This window comes from Corella eumyota, chromosome 7 (genome assembly GCF_963082875.1).
Source record: "Corella eumyota chromosome 7, kaCorEumy4.1, whole genome shotgun sequence".
In the NCBI taxonomy this organism is placed as follows: Eukaryota; Metazoa; Chordata; class Ascidiacea; order Phlebobranchia; family Corellidae; genus Corella; species Corella eumyota.
This window is the reverse complement of record NC_137496.1, coordinates 8,087,590-8,100,811: the sequence shown is the minus strand read 5'-3', so window position 1 is coordinate 8,100,811 and position 13,222 is coordinate 8,087,590. Positions and strand designations below refer to the sequence as shown.

The following is a 13,222-nucleotide window of genomic DNA, read 5'->3' as shown; positions in this document are numbered from 1 at the left end:
CTTTCTAATATGCTATAAAACTTATAAAATACCTACGACACCCGGTATTCCCAGGCGGTCACCCATCCAAGTACTAACCGGGCCCGACGTTGGTTAACTTCCCAGATCGGACGAGATGGGGTGTACTCAACGTGGTATGGTCGTAGGCAATGTGATGTGGTGAGCCAACACATTTATCATTAACCGTGTATATTTAAAATAAAATAAATGACTTGCGTCTCTTAGCAGTTATATCAAATATATTAATTTTCAAAAATTTTGATAAAAAATGACTTCTACATAAGGTACTTTCTAATATGCTAAAAAACTTATAAAATGCCTACGACACCCGGTATTCCCAGGCGGTCACCCATCCAAGTACTAACCGGGCCCGACGTTGCTTAACTTCCCAGATCGGACGAGATGAGGTGTACTCAACGTGGTATGGTCGTAGGCAATGTGATGTGGTGAGCCAACACATTTATCATTAACCGTGTATATTTAAAATAAAATAAATGACTTGCGTCCCTTAGAAGTTATATCAAATATATTAATTTTCAAAAATTTTGATAAAAAATGACTTCTACATAAAGTACTTTCTAATATGCTATAAAACTTATAAAATGCCTACGACACCCGGTATTCCCAGGCGGTCACCCATCCAAGTACTAACCGGGCCCGACGTTGCTTAACTTCCCAGATCGGACGAGATGGGGTGTACTCAACGTGGTATGGTCGTAGGCAATGTGATGTGCCAACACATTTATCATTAAACGTGTATATTTAAAATAAAATAAATGACTTGCGTCGCCTAGCAATTATATCAAATATATTAATTTTCAAAAATTTCTATAAAAATGACTTATACATAAGGTACTTTCTAATATGCTATAAAACTTATAAAATACCTACGACACCCGGTATTCCCAGGCGGTCACCCATCCAAGTACTAACCGGGCCCGACGTTGGTTAACTTCCCAGATCGGACGAGATGGGGTGTACTCAACGTGGTATGGTCGTAGGCAATGTGATGTGGTGAGCCAACACATTTATCATTAACCGTGTATATTTAAAATAAAATAAATGACTTGCGTCTCTTAGCAGTTATATCAAATATATTAATTTTCAAAAATTTTGATAAAAAATGACTTCTACATAAGGTACTTTCTAATATGCTAAAAAACTTATAAAATGCCTACGACACCCGGTATTCCCAGGCGGTCACCCATCCAAGTACTAACCGGGCCCGACGTTGCTTAACTTCCCAGATCGGACGAGATGAGGTGTACTCAACGTGGTATGGTCGTAGGCAATGTGATGTGGTGAGCCAACACATTTATCATTAACCGTGTATATTTAAAATAAAATAAATGACTTGCGTCCCTTAGAAGTTATATCAAATATATTAATTTTCAAAAATTTTGATAAAAAATGACTTCTACATAAAGTACTTTCTAATATGCTATAAAACTTATAAAATGCCTACGACACCCGGTATTCCCAGGCGGTCACCCATCCAAGTACTAACCGGGCCCGACGTTGCTTAACTTCCCAGATCGGACGAGATGGGGTGTACTCAACGTGGTATGGTCGTAGGCAATGTGATGTGCCAACACATTTATCATTAAACGTGTATATTTAAAATAAAATAAATGACTTGCGTCGCCTAGCAATTATATCAAATATATTAATTTTCAAAAATTTCTATAAAAATGACTTATACATAAGGTACTTTCTAATATGCTATAAAACTTATAAAATACCTACGACACCCGGTATTCCCAGGCGGTCACCCATCCAAGTACTAACCGGGCCCGACGTTGCTTAACTTCCCAGATCGGACGAGATGGGGTGTACTCAACGTGGTATGGTCGTAGGCAATGTGATGTGGTGAGCCAACACATTTATCATTAACCGTGTATATTTAAAATAAAATAAATGACTTGCGTCCCTTAGCAGTTATATCAAATATATTAATTTTCAAAAATTTTGATAAAAAATGACTTCTACATAAGGTACTTTCTAATATGCTAAAAAACTTATAAAATGCCTACGATACCCGGTATTCCCAGGCGGTCACCCATTCAAGTACTAACCGGGCCCGACGTTGCTTAACTTCCCAGATCGGACGAGATGGGGTGTACTCAACGTGGTATGGTCGTAGGCAATGTGATGTGCCAACACATTTATCATTAAACGTGTATATTTAAAATAAAATAAATGACTTGCGTCGCCTAGCAATTATATCAAATATATTAATTTTCAAAAATTTCGATAAAAATGACTTATACATAAGGTACTTTCTAATATGCTATAAAACTTATAAAATGCCTACGACACCCGGTATTCCCAGGCGGTCACCCATCCAAGTACTAACCGGGCCCGACGTTGCTTAACTTCCCAGATCGGACGAGATGGGGTGTACTCAACGTGGTATGGTCGTAGGCAATGTGATGTGGTGAGCCAACACATTTATCATTAACCGTGTATATTTAAAATAAAATAAATGACTTGCGTCCCTTAGAAGTTATATCAAATATATTAATTTTCAAAAATTTTGATAAAAAATGACTTCTACATAAAGTACTTTCTAATATGCTATAAAACTTATAAAATGCCTACGACACCCGGTATTCCCAGGCGGTCACCCATCCAAGTACTAACCGGGCCCGACGTTGCTTAACTTCCCAGATCGGACGAGATGGGGTGTACTCAACGTGATGTGGTGAGCCAACACATTTATCATTAACCGTGTATATTTAAAATAAAATAAATGACTTGCGTCCCTTAGAAGTTATATCAAATATATTAATTTTCAAAAATTTTGATAAAAAATGACTTCTACATAAAGTACTTTCTAATATGCTATAAAACTTATAAAATGCCTACGACACCCGGTATTCCCAGGCGGTCACCCATCCAAGTACTAACCGGGCCCGACGTTGCTTAACTTCCCAGATCGGACGAGATGGGGTGTACTCAACGTGGTATGGTCGTAGGCAATGTGATGTGCCAACACATTTATCATTGAACGTGTATATTTAAAATAAAATAAATGACTTGCGTCGCCTAGCAATTATATCAAATATATTAATTTTCAAAAATTTCTATAAAAATGACTTATACATAAGGTACTTTCTAATATGCTATAAAACTTATAAAATACCTACGACACCCGGTATTCCCAGGCGGTCACCCATCCAAGTACTAACCGGGCCCGACGTTGGTTAACTTCCCAGATCGGACGAGATGGGGTGTACTCAACGTGGTATGGTCGTAGGCAATGTGATGTGGTGAGCCAACACATTTATCATTAACCGTGTATATTTAAAATAAAATAAATGACTTGCGTCTCTTAGCAGTTATATCAAATATATTAATTTTCAAAAATTTTGATAAAAAATGACTTCTACATAAGGTACTTTCTAATATGCTAAAAAACTTATAAAATGCCTACGATACCCGGTATTCCCAGGCGGTCACCCATCCAAGTACTAACCGGGCCCGACGTTGCTTAACTTCCCAGATCGGACGAGATGGGGTGTACTCAACGTGGTATGGTCGTAGGCAATGTGATGTGCCAACACATTTATCATTAAACGTGTATATTTAAAATAAAATAAATGACTTGCGTCTCTTAGCAGTTATATCAAATATATTAATTTTCAAAAATTTTGATAAAAAATGACTTCTACATAAGGTACTTTCTAATATGCTAAAAAACTTATAAAATGCCTACGACACCCGGTATTCCCAGGCGGTCACCCATCCAAGTACTAACCGGGCCCGACGTTGCTTAACTTCCCAGATCGGACGAGATGGGGTGTACTCAACGTGGTATGGTCGTAGGCAATGTGATGTGGTGAGCCAACACATTTATCATTAACCGTGTATATTTAAAATAAAATAAATGACTTGCGTCCCTTAGAAGTTATATCAAATATATTAATTTTCAAAAATTTTGATAAAAAATGACTTCTACATAAAGTACTTTCTAATATGCTATAAAACTTATAAAATGCCTACGACACCCGGTATTCCCAGGCGGTCACCCATCCAAGTACTAACCGGGCCCGACGTTGCTTAACTTCCCAGATCGGACGAGATGGGGTGTACTCAACGTGGTATGGTCGTAGGCAATGTGATGTGCCAACACATTTATCATTAAACGTGTATATTTAAAATAAAATAAATGACTTGCGTCGCCTAGCAATTATATCAAATATATTAATTTTCAAAAATTTCTATAAAAATGACTTATACATAAGGTACTTTCTAATATGCTATAAAACTTATAAAATGCCTACGACACCCGGTATTCCCAGGCGGTCACCCATCCAAGTACTAACCGGGCGCGACGTTGCTTAACTTCCCAGATCGGACGAGATGGGGTGTACTCAACGTGGTATGGTCGTAGGCAATGTGATGTGGTGAGCCAACACATTTATCATTAACCGTGTATATTTAAAATAAAATAAATGACTTGCGTCCCTTAGAAGTTATATCAAATATATTAATTTTCAAAAATTTTGATAAAAAATGACTTCTACATAAAGTACTTTCTAATATGCTATAAAACTTATAAAATGCCTACGACACCCGGTATTCCCAGGCGGTCACCCATCCAAGTACTAACCGGGCCCGACGTTGCTTAACTTCCCAGATCGGACGAGATGGGGTGTACTCAACGTGGTATGGTCGTAGGCAATCTGATGTGCCAACACATTTATCATTAAACGTGTATATTTAAAATAAAATAAATGACTTGCGTCGCCTAGCAATTATATCAAATATATTAATTTTCAAAAATTTCTATAAAAATGACTTATACATAAGGTACTTTCTAATATGCTATAAAACTTATAAAATGCCTACGACACCCGGTATTCCCAGGCGGTCACCCATCCAAGTACTAACCGGGCCCGACGTTGCTTAACTTCCCAGATCGGACGAGATGGGGTGTACTCAACGTGGTATGGTCGTAGGCAATGTGATGTGGTGAGCCAACACATTTATCATTAACCGTGTATATTTAAAATAAAATAAATGACTTGCGTCCCTTAGAAGTTATATCAAATATATTAATTTTCAAAAATTTTGATAAAAAATGACTTCTACATAAAGTACTTTCTAATATGCTATAAAACTTATAAAATGCCTACGACACCCGGTATTCCCAGGCGGTCACCCATCCAAGTACTAACCGGGCCCGACGTTGCTTAACTTCCCAGATCGGACGAGATGGGGTGTACTCAACGTGGTATGGTCGTAGGCAATGTGATGTGGTGAGCCAACACATTTATCATTAACCGTGTATATTTAAAATAAAATAAATGACTTGCGTCCCTTAGAAGTTATATCAAATATATTAATTTTCAAAAATTTTGATAAAAAATTACTTCTACATAAAGTACTTTCTAATATGCTATAAAACTTATAAAATGCCTACGACACCCGGTATTCCCAGGCGGTCACCCATCCAAGTACTAACCGGGCCCGACGTTGCTTAACTTCCCAGATCGGACGAGATGGGGTGTACTCAACGTGGTATGGTCGTAGGCAATGTGATGTGGTGAGCCAACACATTTATCATTAACCGTGTATATTTAAAATAAAATAAATGACTTGCGTCTCTTAGCAGTTATATCAAATATATTAATTTTCAAAAATTTTGATAAAAAATGACTTCTACATAAGGTACTTTCTAATATGCTAAAAAACTTATAAAATGCCTACGACACCCGGTATTCCCAGGCGGTCACCCATCCAAGTACTAACCGGGCCCGACGTTGCTTAACTTCCCAGATCGGACGAGATGGGGTGTACTCAACGTGGTATGGTCGTAGGCAATGTGATGTGGTGAGCCAACACATTTATCATTAACCGTGTATATTTAAAATAAAATAAATGACTTGCGTCCCTTAGAAGTTATATCAAATATATTAATTTTCAAAAATTTTGATAAAAAATGACTTCTACATAAAGTACTTTCTAATATGCTATAAAACTTATAAAATGCCTACGACACCCGGTATTCCCAGGCGGTCACCCATCCAAGTACTAACCGGGCCCGACGTTGCTTAACTTCCCAGATCGGACGAGATGGGGTGTACTCAAACGTGGTATGGTCGTAGGCAATGTGATGTGCCAACACATTTATCATTAAACGTGTATATTTAAAATAAAATAAATGACTTGCGTCGCCTAGCAATTATATCAAATATATTAATTTTCAAAAATTTCTATAAAAATGACTTATACATAAGGTACTTTCTAATATGCTATAAAACTTATAAAATGCCTACGACACCCGGTATTCCCAGGCGGTCACCCATCCAAGTACTAACCGGGCCCGACGTTGCTTAACTTCCCAGATCGGACGAGATGGGGTGTACTCAACGTGGTATGGTCGTAGGCAATGTGATGTGGTGAGCCAACACATTTATCATTAACCGTGTATATTTAAAATAAAATAAATGACTTGCGTCCCTTAGCAGTTATATCAAATATATTAATTTTCAAAAATTTGGATAAAAAATGACTTCTACATAAGGTACTTTCTAATATGCTAAAAAACTTATAAAATGCCTTCGACACCCGGTATTCCCAGGCGGTCACCCATCCAAGTACTAACCGGGCCCGACGTTGCTTAACTTCCCAGATCGGACGAGATGGGGTGTACTCAACGTGGTATGGTCGTAGGCAATGTGATGTGCCAACACATTTATCATTAAACGTGTATATTTAAAATAAAATAAATGACTTGCGTCGCCTAGCAATTATATCAAATATATTAATTTTCAAAAATTTCTATAAAAATGACTTATACATAAGGTACTTTCTAATATGCTAAAAAACTTATAAAATGCCTACGACACCCGGTATTCCCAGGCGGTCACCCATCCAAGTACTAACCGGGCCCGACGTTGCTTAACTTCCCAGATCGGACGAGATGGGGTGTACTCAACGTGGTATGGTCGTAGGCAATGTGATGTGGTGAGCCAACACATTTATCATTAACCGTGTATATTTAAAATAAAATAAATGACTTGCGTCCCTTAGAAGTTATATCAAATATATTAATTTTCAAAAATTTTGATAAAAAATGACTTCTACATAAAGTACTTTCTAATATGCTATAAAACTTATAAAATGCCTACGACACCCGGTATTCCCAGGCGGTCACCCATCCAAGTACTAACCGGGCCCGACGTTGCTTAACTTCCCAGATCGGACGAGATGGGGTGTACTCAACGTGGTATGGTCGTAGGCAATGTGATGTGGTGAGCCAACACATTTATCATTAACCGTGTATATTTAAAATAAAATAAATGACTTGCGTCCCTTAGAAGTTATATCAAATATATTAATTTTCAAAAATTTTGATAAAAAATTACTTCTACATAAAATACTTTCTAATATGCTATAAAACTTATAAAATGCCTACGACACCCGGTATTCCCAGGCGGTCACCCATCCAAGTACTAACCGGGCCCGACGTTGCTTAACTTCCCAGATCGGACGAGATGGGGTGTACTCAACGTGGTATGGTCGTAGGCAATGTGATGTGGTGAGCCAACACATTTATCATTAACCGTGTATATTTAAAATAAAATAAATGACTTGCGTCTCTTAGCAGTTATATCAAATATATTAATTTTCAAAAATTTTGATAAAAAATGACTTCTACATAAGGTACTTTCTAATATGCTAAAAAACTTATAAAATGCCTACGACACCCGGTATTCCCAGGCGGTCACCCATCCAAGTACTAACCGGGCCCGACGTTGCTTAACTTCCCAGATCGGACGAGATGGGGTGTACTCAACGTGGTATGGTCGTAGGCAATGTGATGTGGTGAGCCAACACATTTATCATTAACCGTGTATATTTAAAATAAAATAAATGACTTGCGTCCCTTAGAAGTTATATCAAATATATTAATTTTCAAAAATTTTGATAAAAAATGACTTCTACATAAAGTACTTTCTAATATGCTATAAAACTTATAAAATGCCTACGACACCCGGTATTCCCAGGCGGTCACCCATCCAAGTACTAACCGGGCCCGACGTTGCTTAACTTCCCAGATCGGACGAGATGGGGTGTACTCAACGTGGTATGGTCGTAGGCAATGTGATGTGGTGAGCCAACACATTTATCATTAACCGTGTATATTTAAAATAAAATAAATGACTTGCGTCTCTTAGCAGTTATATCAAATATATTAATTTTCAAAAATTTTGATAAAAAATGACTTCTACATAAGGTACTTTCTAATATGCTAAAAAACTTATAAAATGCCTACGACACCCGGTATTCCCAGGCGGTCACCCATCCAAGTACTAACCGGGCCCGACGTTGCTTAACTTCCCAGATCGGACGAGATGGGGTGTACTCAACGTGGTATGGTCGTAGGCAATGTGATGTGGTGAGCCAACACATTTATCATTAACCGTGTATATTTAAAATAAAATAAATGACTTGCGTCCCTTAGAAGTTATATCAAATATATTAATTTTCAAAAATTTTGATAAAAAATGACTTCTACATAAAGTACTTTCTAATATGCTATAAAACTTATAAAATGCCTACGACACCCGGTATTCCCAGGCGGTCACCCATCCAAGTACTAACCGGGCCCGACGTTGCTTAACTTCCCAGATCGGACGAGATGGGGTGTACTCAACGTGGTATGGTCGTAGGCAATGTGATGTGGTGAGCCAACACATTTATCATTAACCGTGTATATTTAAAATAAAATAAATGACTTGCGTCCCTTAGAAGTTATATCAAATATATTAATTTTCAAAAATTTTGATAAAAAATTACTTCTACATAAAATACTTTCTAATATGCTATAAAACTTATAAAATGCCTACGACACCCGGTATTCCCAGGCGGTCACCCATCCAAGTACTAACCGGGCCCGACGTTGCTTAACTTCCCAGATCGGACGAGATGGGGTGTACTCAACGTGGTATGGTCGTAGGCAATGTGATGTGGTGAGCCAACACATTTATCATTAACCGTGTATATTTAAAATAAAATAAATGACTTGCGTCTCTTAGCAGTTATATCAAATATATTAATTTTCAAAAATTTTGATAAAAAATGACTTCTACATAAGGTACTTTCTAATATGCTAAAAAACTTATAAAATGCCTACGACACCCGGTATTCCCAGGCGGTCACCCATCCAAGTACTAACCGGGCCCGACGTTGCTTAACTTCCCAGATCGGACGAGATGGGGTGTACTCAACGTGGTATGGTCGTAGGCAATGTGATGTGGTGAGCCAACACATTTATCATTAACCGTGTATATTTAAAATAAAATAAATGACTTGCGTCCCTTAGAAGTTATATCAAATATATTAATTTTCAAAAATTTTGATAAAAAATGACTTCTACATAAAGTACTTTCTAATATGCTATAAAACTTATAAAATGCCTACGACACCCGGTATTCCCAGGCGGTCACCCATCCAAGTACTAACCGGGCCCGACGTTGCTTAACTTCCCAGATCGGACGTGATGGGGTGTACTCAAACGTGGTATGGTCGTAGGCAATGTGATGTGCCAACACATTTATCATTAAACGTGTATATTTAAAATAAAATAAATGACTTGCGTCGCCTAGCAATTATATCAAATATATTAATTTTCAAAAATTTCTATAAAAATGACTTATACATAAGGTACTTTCTAATATGCTATAAAACTTATAAAATGCCTACGACACCCGGTATTCCCAGGCGGTCACCCATCCAAGTACTAACCGGGCCCGACGTTGCTTAACTTCCCAGATCGGACGAGATGGGGTGTACTCAACGTGGTATGGTCGTAGGCAATGTGATGTGGTGAGCCAACACATTTATCATTAACCGTGTATATTTAAAATAAAATAAATGACTTGCGTCCCTTAGCAGTTATATCAAATATATTAATTTTCAAAAATTTGGATAAAAAATGACTTCTACATAAGGTACTTTCTAATATGCTAAAAAACTTATAAAATGCCTTCGACACCCGGTATTCCCAGGCGGTCACCCATCCAAGTACTAACCGGGCCCGACGTTGCTTAACTTCCCAGATCGGACGAGATGGGGTGTACTCAACGTGGTATGGTCGTAGGCAATGTGATGTGCCAACACATTTATCATTAAACGTGTATATTTAAAATAAAATAAATGACTTGCGTCGCCTAGCAATTATATCAAATATATTAATTTTCAAAAATTTCTATAAAAATGACTTATACATAAGGTACTTTCTAATATGCTAAAAAACTTATAAAATGCCTACGACACCCGGTATTCCCAGGCGGTCACCCATCCAAGTACTAACCGGGCCCGACGTTGCTTAACTTCCCAGATCGGACGAGATGGGGTGTACTCAACGTGGTATGGTCGTAGGCAATGTGATGTGGTGAGCCAACACATTTATCATTAACCGTGTATATTTAAAATAAAATAAATGACTTGCGTCCCTTAGAAGTTATATCAAATATATTAATTTTCAAAAATTTTGATAAAAAATGACTTCTACATAAAGTACTTTCTAATATGCTATAAAACTTATAAAATGCCTACGACACCCGGTATTCCCAGGCGGTCACCCATCCAAGTACTAACCGGGCCCGACGTTGCTTAACTTCCCAGATCGGACGAGATGGGGTGTACTCAAACGTGGTATGGTCGTAGGCAATGTGATGTGCCAACACATTTATCATTAAACGTGTATATTTAAAATAAAATAAATGACTTGCGTCGCCTAGCAATTATATCAAATATATTAATTTTCAAAAATTTCTATAAAAATGACTTATACATAAGGTACTTTCTAATATGCTATAAAACTTATAAAATGCCTACGACACCCGGTATTCCCAGGCGGTCACCCATCCAAGTACTAACCGGGCCCGACGTTGCTTAACTTCCCAGATCGGACGAGATGGGGTGTACTCAACGTGGTATGGTCGTAGGCAATGTGATGTGGTGAGCCAACACATTTATCATTAACCGTGTATATTTAAAATAAAATAAATGACTTGCGTCCCTTAGCAGTTATATCAAATATATTAATTTTCAAAAATTTGGATAAAAAATGACTTCTACATAAAGTACTTTCTAATATGCTAAAAAACTTATAAAATGCCTTCGACACCCGGTATTCCCAGGCGGTCACCCATCCAAGTACTAACCGGGCCCGACGTTGCTTAACTTCCCAGATCGGACGAGATGGGGTGTACTCAACGTGGTATGGTCGTAGGCAATGTGATGTGCCAACACATTTATCATTAAACGTGTATATTTAAAATAAAATAAATGACTTGCGTCGCCTAGCAATTATATCAAATATATTAATTTTCAAAAATTTCTATAAAAATGACTTATACATAAGGTACTTTCTAATATGCTATAAAACTTATAAAATGCCTACGACACCCGGTATTCCCAGGCGGTCACCCATCCAAGTACTAACCGGGCCCGACGTTGCTTAACTTCCCAGATCGGACGAGATGGGGTGTACTCAACGTGGTATGGTCGTAGGCAATGTGATGTGGTGAGCCAACACATTTATCATTAACCGTGTATATTTAAAATAAAATAAATGACTTGCGTCCCTTAGAAGTTATATCAAATATATTAATTTTCAAAAATTTTGATAAAAAATGACTTCTACATAAAGTACTTTCGAATATGCTATAAAACTTATAAAATGCCTACGACACCCGGTATTCCCAGGCGGTCACCCATCCAAGTACTAACCGGGCCCGACGTTGCTTAACTTCCCAGATCGGACGAGATGGGGTGTACTCAACGTGGTATGGTCGTAGGCAATGTGATGTGGTGAGCCAACACATTTATCATTAACCGTGTATATTTAAAATAAAATAAATGACTTGCGTCCCTTAGAAGTTATATCAAATATATTAATTTTCAAAAATTTTGATAAAAAATTACTTCTACATAAAGTACTTTCTAATATGCTATAAAACTTATAAAATGCCTACGACACCCGGTATTCCCAGGCGGTCACCCATCCAAGTACTAACCGGGCCCGACGTTGCTTAACTTCCCAGATCGGACGAGATGGGGTGTACTCAACGTGGTATGGTCGTAGGCAATGTGATGTGCCAACACATTTATCATTAAACGTGTATATTTAAAATAAAATAAATGACTTGCGTCGCCTAGCAATTATATCAAATATATTAATTTTCAAAAATTTCTATAAAAATGACTTATACATAAGGTACTTTCTAATATGCTATAAAACTTATAAAATACCTACGACACCCGGTATTCCCAGGCGGTCACCCATCCAAGTACTAACCGGGCCCGACGTTGCTTAACTTCCCAGATCGGACGAGATGGGGTGTACTCAACGTGGTATGGTCGTAGGCAATGTGATGTGGTGAGCCAACACATTTATCATTAACCGTGTATATTTAAAATAAAATAAATGACTTGCGTCTCTTAGAAGTTATATCAAATATATTAATTTTCAAAAATTTTGATAAAAAATGACTTCTACATAAAGTACTTTCTAATATGCTATAAAACTTATAAAATGCCTACGACACCCGGTATTCCCAGGCGGTCACCCATCCAAGTACTAACCGGGCCCGACGTTGCTTAACTTCCCAGATCGGACGAGATGGGGTGTACTCAACGTGGTATGGTCGTAGGCAATGTGATGTGGTGAGCCAACACATTTATCATTAACCGTGTATATTTAAAATAAAATAAATGACTTGCGTCTCTTAGCAGTTATATCAAATATATTAATTTTCAAAAATTTTGATAAAAAATGACTTCTACATAAGGTACTTTCTAATATGCTAAAAAACTTATAAAATGCCTACGACACCCGGTATTCCCAGGCGGTCACCCATCCAAGTACTAACCGGGCCCGACGTTGCTTAACTTCCCAGATCGGACGAGATGGGGTGTACTCAACGTGGTATGGTCGTAGGCAATGTGATGTGGTGAGCCAACACATTTATCATTAACCGTGTATATTTAAAATAAAATAAATGACTTGCGTCCCTTAGAAGTTATATCAAATATATTAATTTTCAAAAATTTTGATAAAAAATGACTTCTACATAAAGTACTTTCTAATATGCTATAAAACTTATAAAATGCCTACGACACCCGGTATTCCCAGGCGGTCACCCATCCAAGTACTAACCGGGCCCGACGTTGCTTAACTTCCCAGATCGGACGAGATGGG

The 13,222-nt window shown here is 37.7% G+C and overlaps 45 non-coding genes and 1 pseudogene across 45 annotated transcripts; all 46 read right to left on the bottom strand.

Annotated features, from left to right (window-relative positions):
- Positions 1–29: 29 nt before the first annotated feature.
- LOC145761272 (5S ribosomal RNA) lies at positions 30–148 on the bottom strand. Its single transcript, XR_014287236.1, has one exon. It is a non-coding gene; the product is annotated as a 5S ribosomal RNA (ribosomal RNA).
- Positions 149–316: 168 nt separating this feature from the next.
- LOC145761145 (5S ribosomal RNA) lies at positions 317–435 on the bottom strand. The gene has a single exon (XR_014287117.1). It is a non-coding gene; the product is annotated as a 5S ribosomal RNA (ribosomal RNA).
- A 168-nt stretch (positions 436–603) lies between these two features.
- LOC145762227 (5S ribosomal RNA) lies at positions 604–722 on the bottom strand. The gene has a single exon (XR_014287869.1). It is a non-coding gene; the product is annotated as a 5S ribosomal RNA (ribosomal RNA).
- A 162-nt stretch (positions 723–884) lies between these two features.
- On the bottom strand, positions 885–1,003 carry LOC145761271 (5S ribosomal RNA). Its single transcript, XR_014287235.1, has one exon. It is a non-coding gene; the product is annotated as a 5S ribosomal RNA (ribosomal RNA).
- Positions 1,004–1,171: 168 nt separating this feature from the next.
- LOC145761143 (5S ribosomal RNA) lies at positions 1,172–1,290 on the bottom strand. Its single transcript, XR_014287115.1, has one exon. It is a non-coding gene; the product is annotated as a 5S ribosomal RNA (ribosomal RNA).
- A 168-nt stretch (positions 1,291–1,458) lies between these two features.
- Positions 1,459–1,577, bottom strand: LOC145762226 (5S ribosomal RNA). The gene has a single exon (XR_014287868.1). It is a non-coding gene; the product is annotated as a 5S ribosomal RNA (ribosomal RNA).
- Positions 1,578–1,739: 162 nt separating this feature from the next.
- Positions 1,740–1,858, bottom strand: LOC145761116 (5S ribosomal RNA). The gene has a single exon (XR_014287090.1). It is a non-coding gene; the product is annotated as a 5S ribosomal RNA (ribosomal RNA).
- Positions 1,859–2,026: 168 nt separating this feature from the next.
- LOC145761172 (5S ribosomal RNA) lies at positions 2,027–2,145 on the bottom strand. The gene has a single exon (XR_014287143.1). It is a non-coding gene; the product is annotated as a 5S ribosomal RNA (ribosomal RNA).
- Positions 2,146–2,307: 162 nt separating this feature from the next.
- LOC145762225 (5S ribosomal RNA) lies at positions 2,308–2,426 on the bottom strand. The gene has a single exon (XR_014287867.1). It is a non-coding gene; the product is annotated as a 5S ribosomal RNA (ribosomal RNA).
- Positions 2,427–2,594: 168 nt separating this feature from the next.
- Positions 2,595–2,714, bottom strand: LOC145761318 (5S ribosomal RNA; annotated as a pseudogene).
- A 147-nt stretch (positions 2,715–2,861) lies between these two features.
- LOC145762224 (5S ribosomal RNA) lies at positions 2,862–2,980 on the bottom strand. The gene has a single exon (XR_014287866.1). It is a non-coding gene; the product is annotated as a 5S ribosomal RNA (ribosomal RNA).
- A 162-nt stretch (positions 2,981–3,142) lies between these two features.
- Positions 3,143–3,261, bottom strand: LOC145761270 (5S ribosomal RNA). Its single transcript, XR_014287234.1, has one exon. It is a non-coding gene; the product is annotated as a 5S ribosomal RNA (ribosomal RNA).
- A 168-nt stretch (positions 3,262–3,429) lies between these two features.
- LOC145761146 (5S ribosomal RNA) lies at positions 3,430–3,548 on the bottom strand. The gene has a single exon (XR_014287118.1). It is a non-coding gene; the product is annotated as a 5S ribosomal RNA (ribosomal RNA).
- Positions 3,549–3,711: 163 nt separating this feature from the next.
- Positions 3,712–3,830, bottom strand: LOC145762223 (5S ribosomal RNA). The gene has a single exon (XR_014287865.1). It is a non-coding gene; the product is annotated as a 5S ribosomal RNA (ribosomal RNA).
- Positions 3,831–3,998: 168 nt separating this feature from the next.
- On the bottom strand, positions 3,999–4,117 carry LOC145762222 (5S ribosomal RNA). The gene has a single exon (XR_014287864.1). It is a non-coding gene; the product is annotated as a 5S ribosomal RNA (ribosomal RNA).
- Positions 4,118–4,279: 162 nt separating this feature from the next.
- On the bottom strand, positions 4,280–4,398 carry LOC145761295 (5S ribosomal RNA). Its single transcript, XR_014287257.1, has one exon. It is a non-coding gene; the product is annotated as a 5S ribosomal RNA (ribosomal RNA).
- Positions 4,399–4,566: 168 nt separating this feature from the next.
- LOC145762221 (5S ribosomal RNA) lies at positions 4,567–4,685 on the bottom strand. The gene has a single exon (XR_014287863.1). It is a non-coding gene; the product is annotated as a 5S ribosomal RNA (ribosomal RNA).
- Positions 4,686–4,847: 162 nt separating this feature from the next.
- On the bottom strand, positions 4,848–4,966 carry LOC145762220 (5S ribosomal RNA). The gene has a single exon (XR_014287862.1). It is a non-coding gene; the product is annotated as a 5S ribosomal RNA (ribosomal RNA).
- A 168-nt stretch (positions 4,967–5,134) lies between these two features.
- LOC145762218 (5S ribosomal RNA) lies at positions 5,135–5,253 on the bottom strand. The gene has a single exon (XR_014287860.1). It is a non-coding gene; the product is annotated as a 5S ribosomal RNA (ribosomal RNA).
- A 168-nt stretch (positions 5,254–5,421) lies between these two features.
- On the bottom strand, positions 5,422–5,540 carry LOC145762216 (5S ribosomal RNA). Its single transcript, XR_014287859.1, has one exon. It is a non-coding gene; the product is annotated as a 5S ribosomal RNA (ribosomal RNA).
- A 168-nt stretch (positions 5,541–5,708) lies between these two features.
- LOC145762215 (5S ribosomal RNA) lies at positions 5,709–5,827 on the bottom strand. Its single transcript, XR_014287858.1, has one exon. It is a non-coding gene; the product is annotated as a 5S ribosomal RNA (ribosomal RNA).
- A 168-nt stretch (positions 5,828–5,995) lies between these two features.
- Positions 5,996–6,115, bottom strand: LOC145761246 (5S ribosomal RNA). Its single transcript, XR_014287211.1, has one exon. It is a non-coding gene; the product is annotated as a 5S ribosomal RNA (ribosomal RNA).
- A 162-nt stretch (positions 6,116–6,277) lies between these two features.
- LOC145762214 (5S ribosomal RNA) lies at positions 6,278–6,396 on the bottom strand. The gene has a single exon (XR_014287857.1). It is a non-coding gene; the product is annotated as a 5S ribosomal RNA (ribosomal RNA).
- Positions 6,397–6,564: 168 nt separating this feature from the next.
- On the bottom strand, positions 6,565–6,683 carry LOC145761227 (5S ribosomal RNA). The gene has a single exon (XR_014287194.1). It is a non-coding gene; the product is annotated as a 5S ribosomal RNA (ribosomal RNA).
- A 162-nt stretch (positions 6,684–6,845) lies between these two features.
- Positions 6,846–6,964, bottom strand: LOC145762213 (5S ribosomal RNA). Its single transcript, XR_014287856.1, has one exon. It is a non-coding gene; the product is annotated as a 5S ribosomal RNA (ribosomal RNA).
- Positions 6,965–7,132: 168 nt separating this feature from the next.
- On the bottom strand, positions 7,133–7,251 carry LOC145762212 (5S ribosomal RNA). The gene has a single exon (XR_014287855.1). It is a non-coding gene; the product is annotated as a 5S ribosomal RNA (ribosomal RNA).
- A 168-nt stretch (positions 7,252–7,419) lies between these two features.
- Positions 7,420–7,538, bottom strand: LOC145762211 (5S ribosomal RNA). Its single transcript, XR_014287854.1, has one exon. It is a non-coding gene; the product is annotated as a 5S ribosomal RNA (ribosomal RNA).
- A 168-nt stretch (positions 7,539–7,706) lies between these two features.
- LOC145762210 (5S ribosomal RNA) lies at positions 7,707–7,825 on the bottom strand. The gene has a single exon (XR_014287853.1). It is a non-coding gene; the product is annotated as a 5S ribosomal RNA (ribosomal RNA).
- A 168-nt stretch (positions 7,826–7,993) lies between these two features.
- Positions 7,994–8,112, bottom strand: LOC145762209 (5S ribosomal RNA). The gene has a single exon (XR_014287852.1). It is a non-coding gene; the product is annotated as a 5S ribosomal RNA (ribosomal RNA).
- Positions 8,113–8,280: 168 nt separating this feature from the next.
- Positions 8,281–8,399, bottom strand: LOC145762208 (5S ribosomal RNA). The gene has a single exon (XR_014287851.1). It is a non-coding gene; the product is annotated as a 5S ribosomal RNA (ribosomal RNA).
- Positions 8,400–8,567: 168 nt separating this feature from the next.
- LOC145762206 (5S ribosomal RNA) lies at positions 8,568–8,686 on the bottom strand. Its single transcript, XR_014287849.1, has one exon. It is a non-coding gene; the product is annotated as a 5S ribosomal RNA (ribosomal RNA).
- Positions 8,687–8,854: 168 nt separating this feature from the next.
- LOC145762205 (5S ribosomal RNA) lies at positions 8,855–8,973 on the bottom strand. Its single transcript, XR_014287848.1, has one exon. It is a non-coding gene; the product is annotated as a 5S ribosomal RNA (ribosomal RNA).
- Positions 8,974–9,141: 168 nt separating this feature from the next.
- On the bottom strand, positions 9,142–9,260 carry LOC145762204 (5S ribosomal RNA). The gene has a single exon (XR_014287847.1). It is a non-coding gene; the product is annotated as a 5S ribosomal RNA (ribosomal RNA).
- A 168-nt stretch (positions 9,261–9,428) lies between these two features.
- On the bottom strand, positions 9,429–9,548 carry LOC145761291 (5S ribosomal RNA). Its single transcript, XR_014287254.1, has one exon. It is a non-coding gene; the product is annotated as a 5S ribosomal RNA (ribosomal RNA).
- Positions 9,549–9,710: 162 nt separating this feature from the next.
- Positions 9,711–9,829, bottom strand: LOC145762203 (5S ribosomal RNA). Its single transcript, XR_014287846.1, has one exon. It is a non-coding gene; the product is annotated as a 5S ribosomal RNA (ribosomal RNA).
- A 168-nt stretch (positions 9,830–9,997) lies between these two features.
- On the bottom strand, positions 9,998–10,116 carry LOC145761225 (5S ribosomal RNA). The gene has a single exon (XR_014287192.1). It is a non-coding gene; the product is annotated as a 5S ribosomal RNA (ribosomal RNA).
- A 162-nt stretch (positions 10,117–10,278) lies between these two features.
- Positions 10,279–10,397, bottom strand: LOC145762202 (5S ribosomal RNA). Its single transcript, XR_014287845.1, has one exon. It is a non-coding gene; the product is annotated as a 5S ribosomal RNA (ribosomal RNA).
- A 168-nt stretch (positions 10,398–10,565) lies between these two features.
- LOC145761243 (5S ribosomal RNA) lies at positions 10,566–10,685 on the bottom strand. Its single transcript, XR_014287209.1, has one exon. It is a non-coding gene; the product is annotated as a 5S ribosomal RNA (ribosomal RNA).
- A 162-nt stretch (positions 10,686–10,847) lies between these two features.
- On the bottom strand, positions 10,848–10,966 carry LOC145762200 (5S ribosomal RNA). The gene has a single exon (XR_014287844.1). It is a non-coding gene; the product is annotated as a 5S ribosomal RNA (ribosomal RNA).
- Positions 10,967–11,134: 168 nt separating this feature from the next.
- LOC145761224 (5S ribosomal RNA) lies at positions 11,135–11,253 on the bottom strand. Its single transcript, XR_014287191.1, has one exon. It is a non-coding gene; the product is annotated as a 5S ribosomal RNA (ribosomal RNA).
- A 162-nt stretch (positions 11,254–11,415) lies between these two features.
- Positions 11,416–11,534, bottom strand: LOC145762199 (5S ribosomal RNA). The gene has a single exon (XR_014287843.1). It is a non-coding gene; the product is annotated as a 5S ribosomal RNA (ribosomal RNA).
- A 168-nt stretch (positions 11,535–11,702) lies between these two features.
- Positions 11,703–11,821, bottom strand: LOC145762198 (5S ribosomal RNA). The gene has a single exon (XR_014287842.1). It is a non-coding gene; the product is annotated as a 5S ribosomal RNA (ribosomal RNA).
- Positions 11,822–11,989: 168 nt separating this feature from the next.
- On the bottom strand, positions 11,990–12,108 carry LOC145762197 (5S ribosomal RNA). The gene has a single exon (XR_014287841.1). It is a non-coding gene; the product is annotated as a 5S ribosomal RNA (ribosomal RNA).
- A 162-nt stretch (positions 12,109–12,270) lies between these two features.
- On the bottom strand, positions 12,271–12,389 carry LOC145761115 (5S ribosomal RNA). The gene has a single exon (XR_014287089.1). It is a non-coding gene; the product is annotated as a 5S ribosomal RNA (ribosomal RNA).
- Positions 12,390–12,557: 168 nt separating this feature from the next.
- Positions 12,558–12,676, bottom strand: LOC145762196 (5S ribosomal RNA). Its single transcript, XR_014287840.1, has one exon. It is a non-coding gene; the product is annotated as a 5S ribosomal RNA (ribosomal RNA).
- A 168-nt stretch (positions 12,677–12,844) lies between these two features.
- On the bottom strand, positions 12,845–12,963 carry LOC145762194 (5S ribosomal RNA). The gene has a single exon (XR_014287838.1). It is a non-coding gene; the product is annotated as a 5S ribosomal RNA (ribosomal RNA).
- Positions 12,964–13,222: the final 259 nt, after the last annotated feature.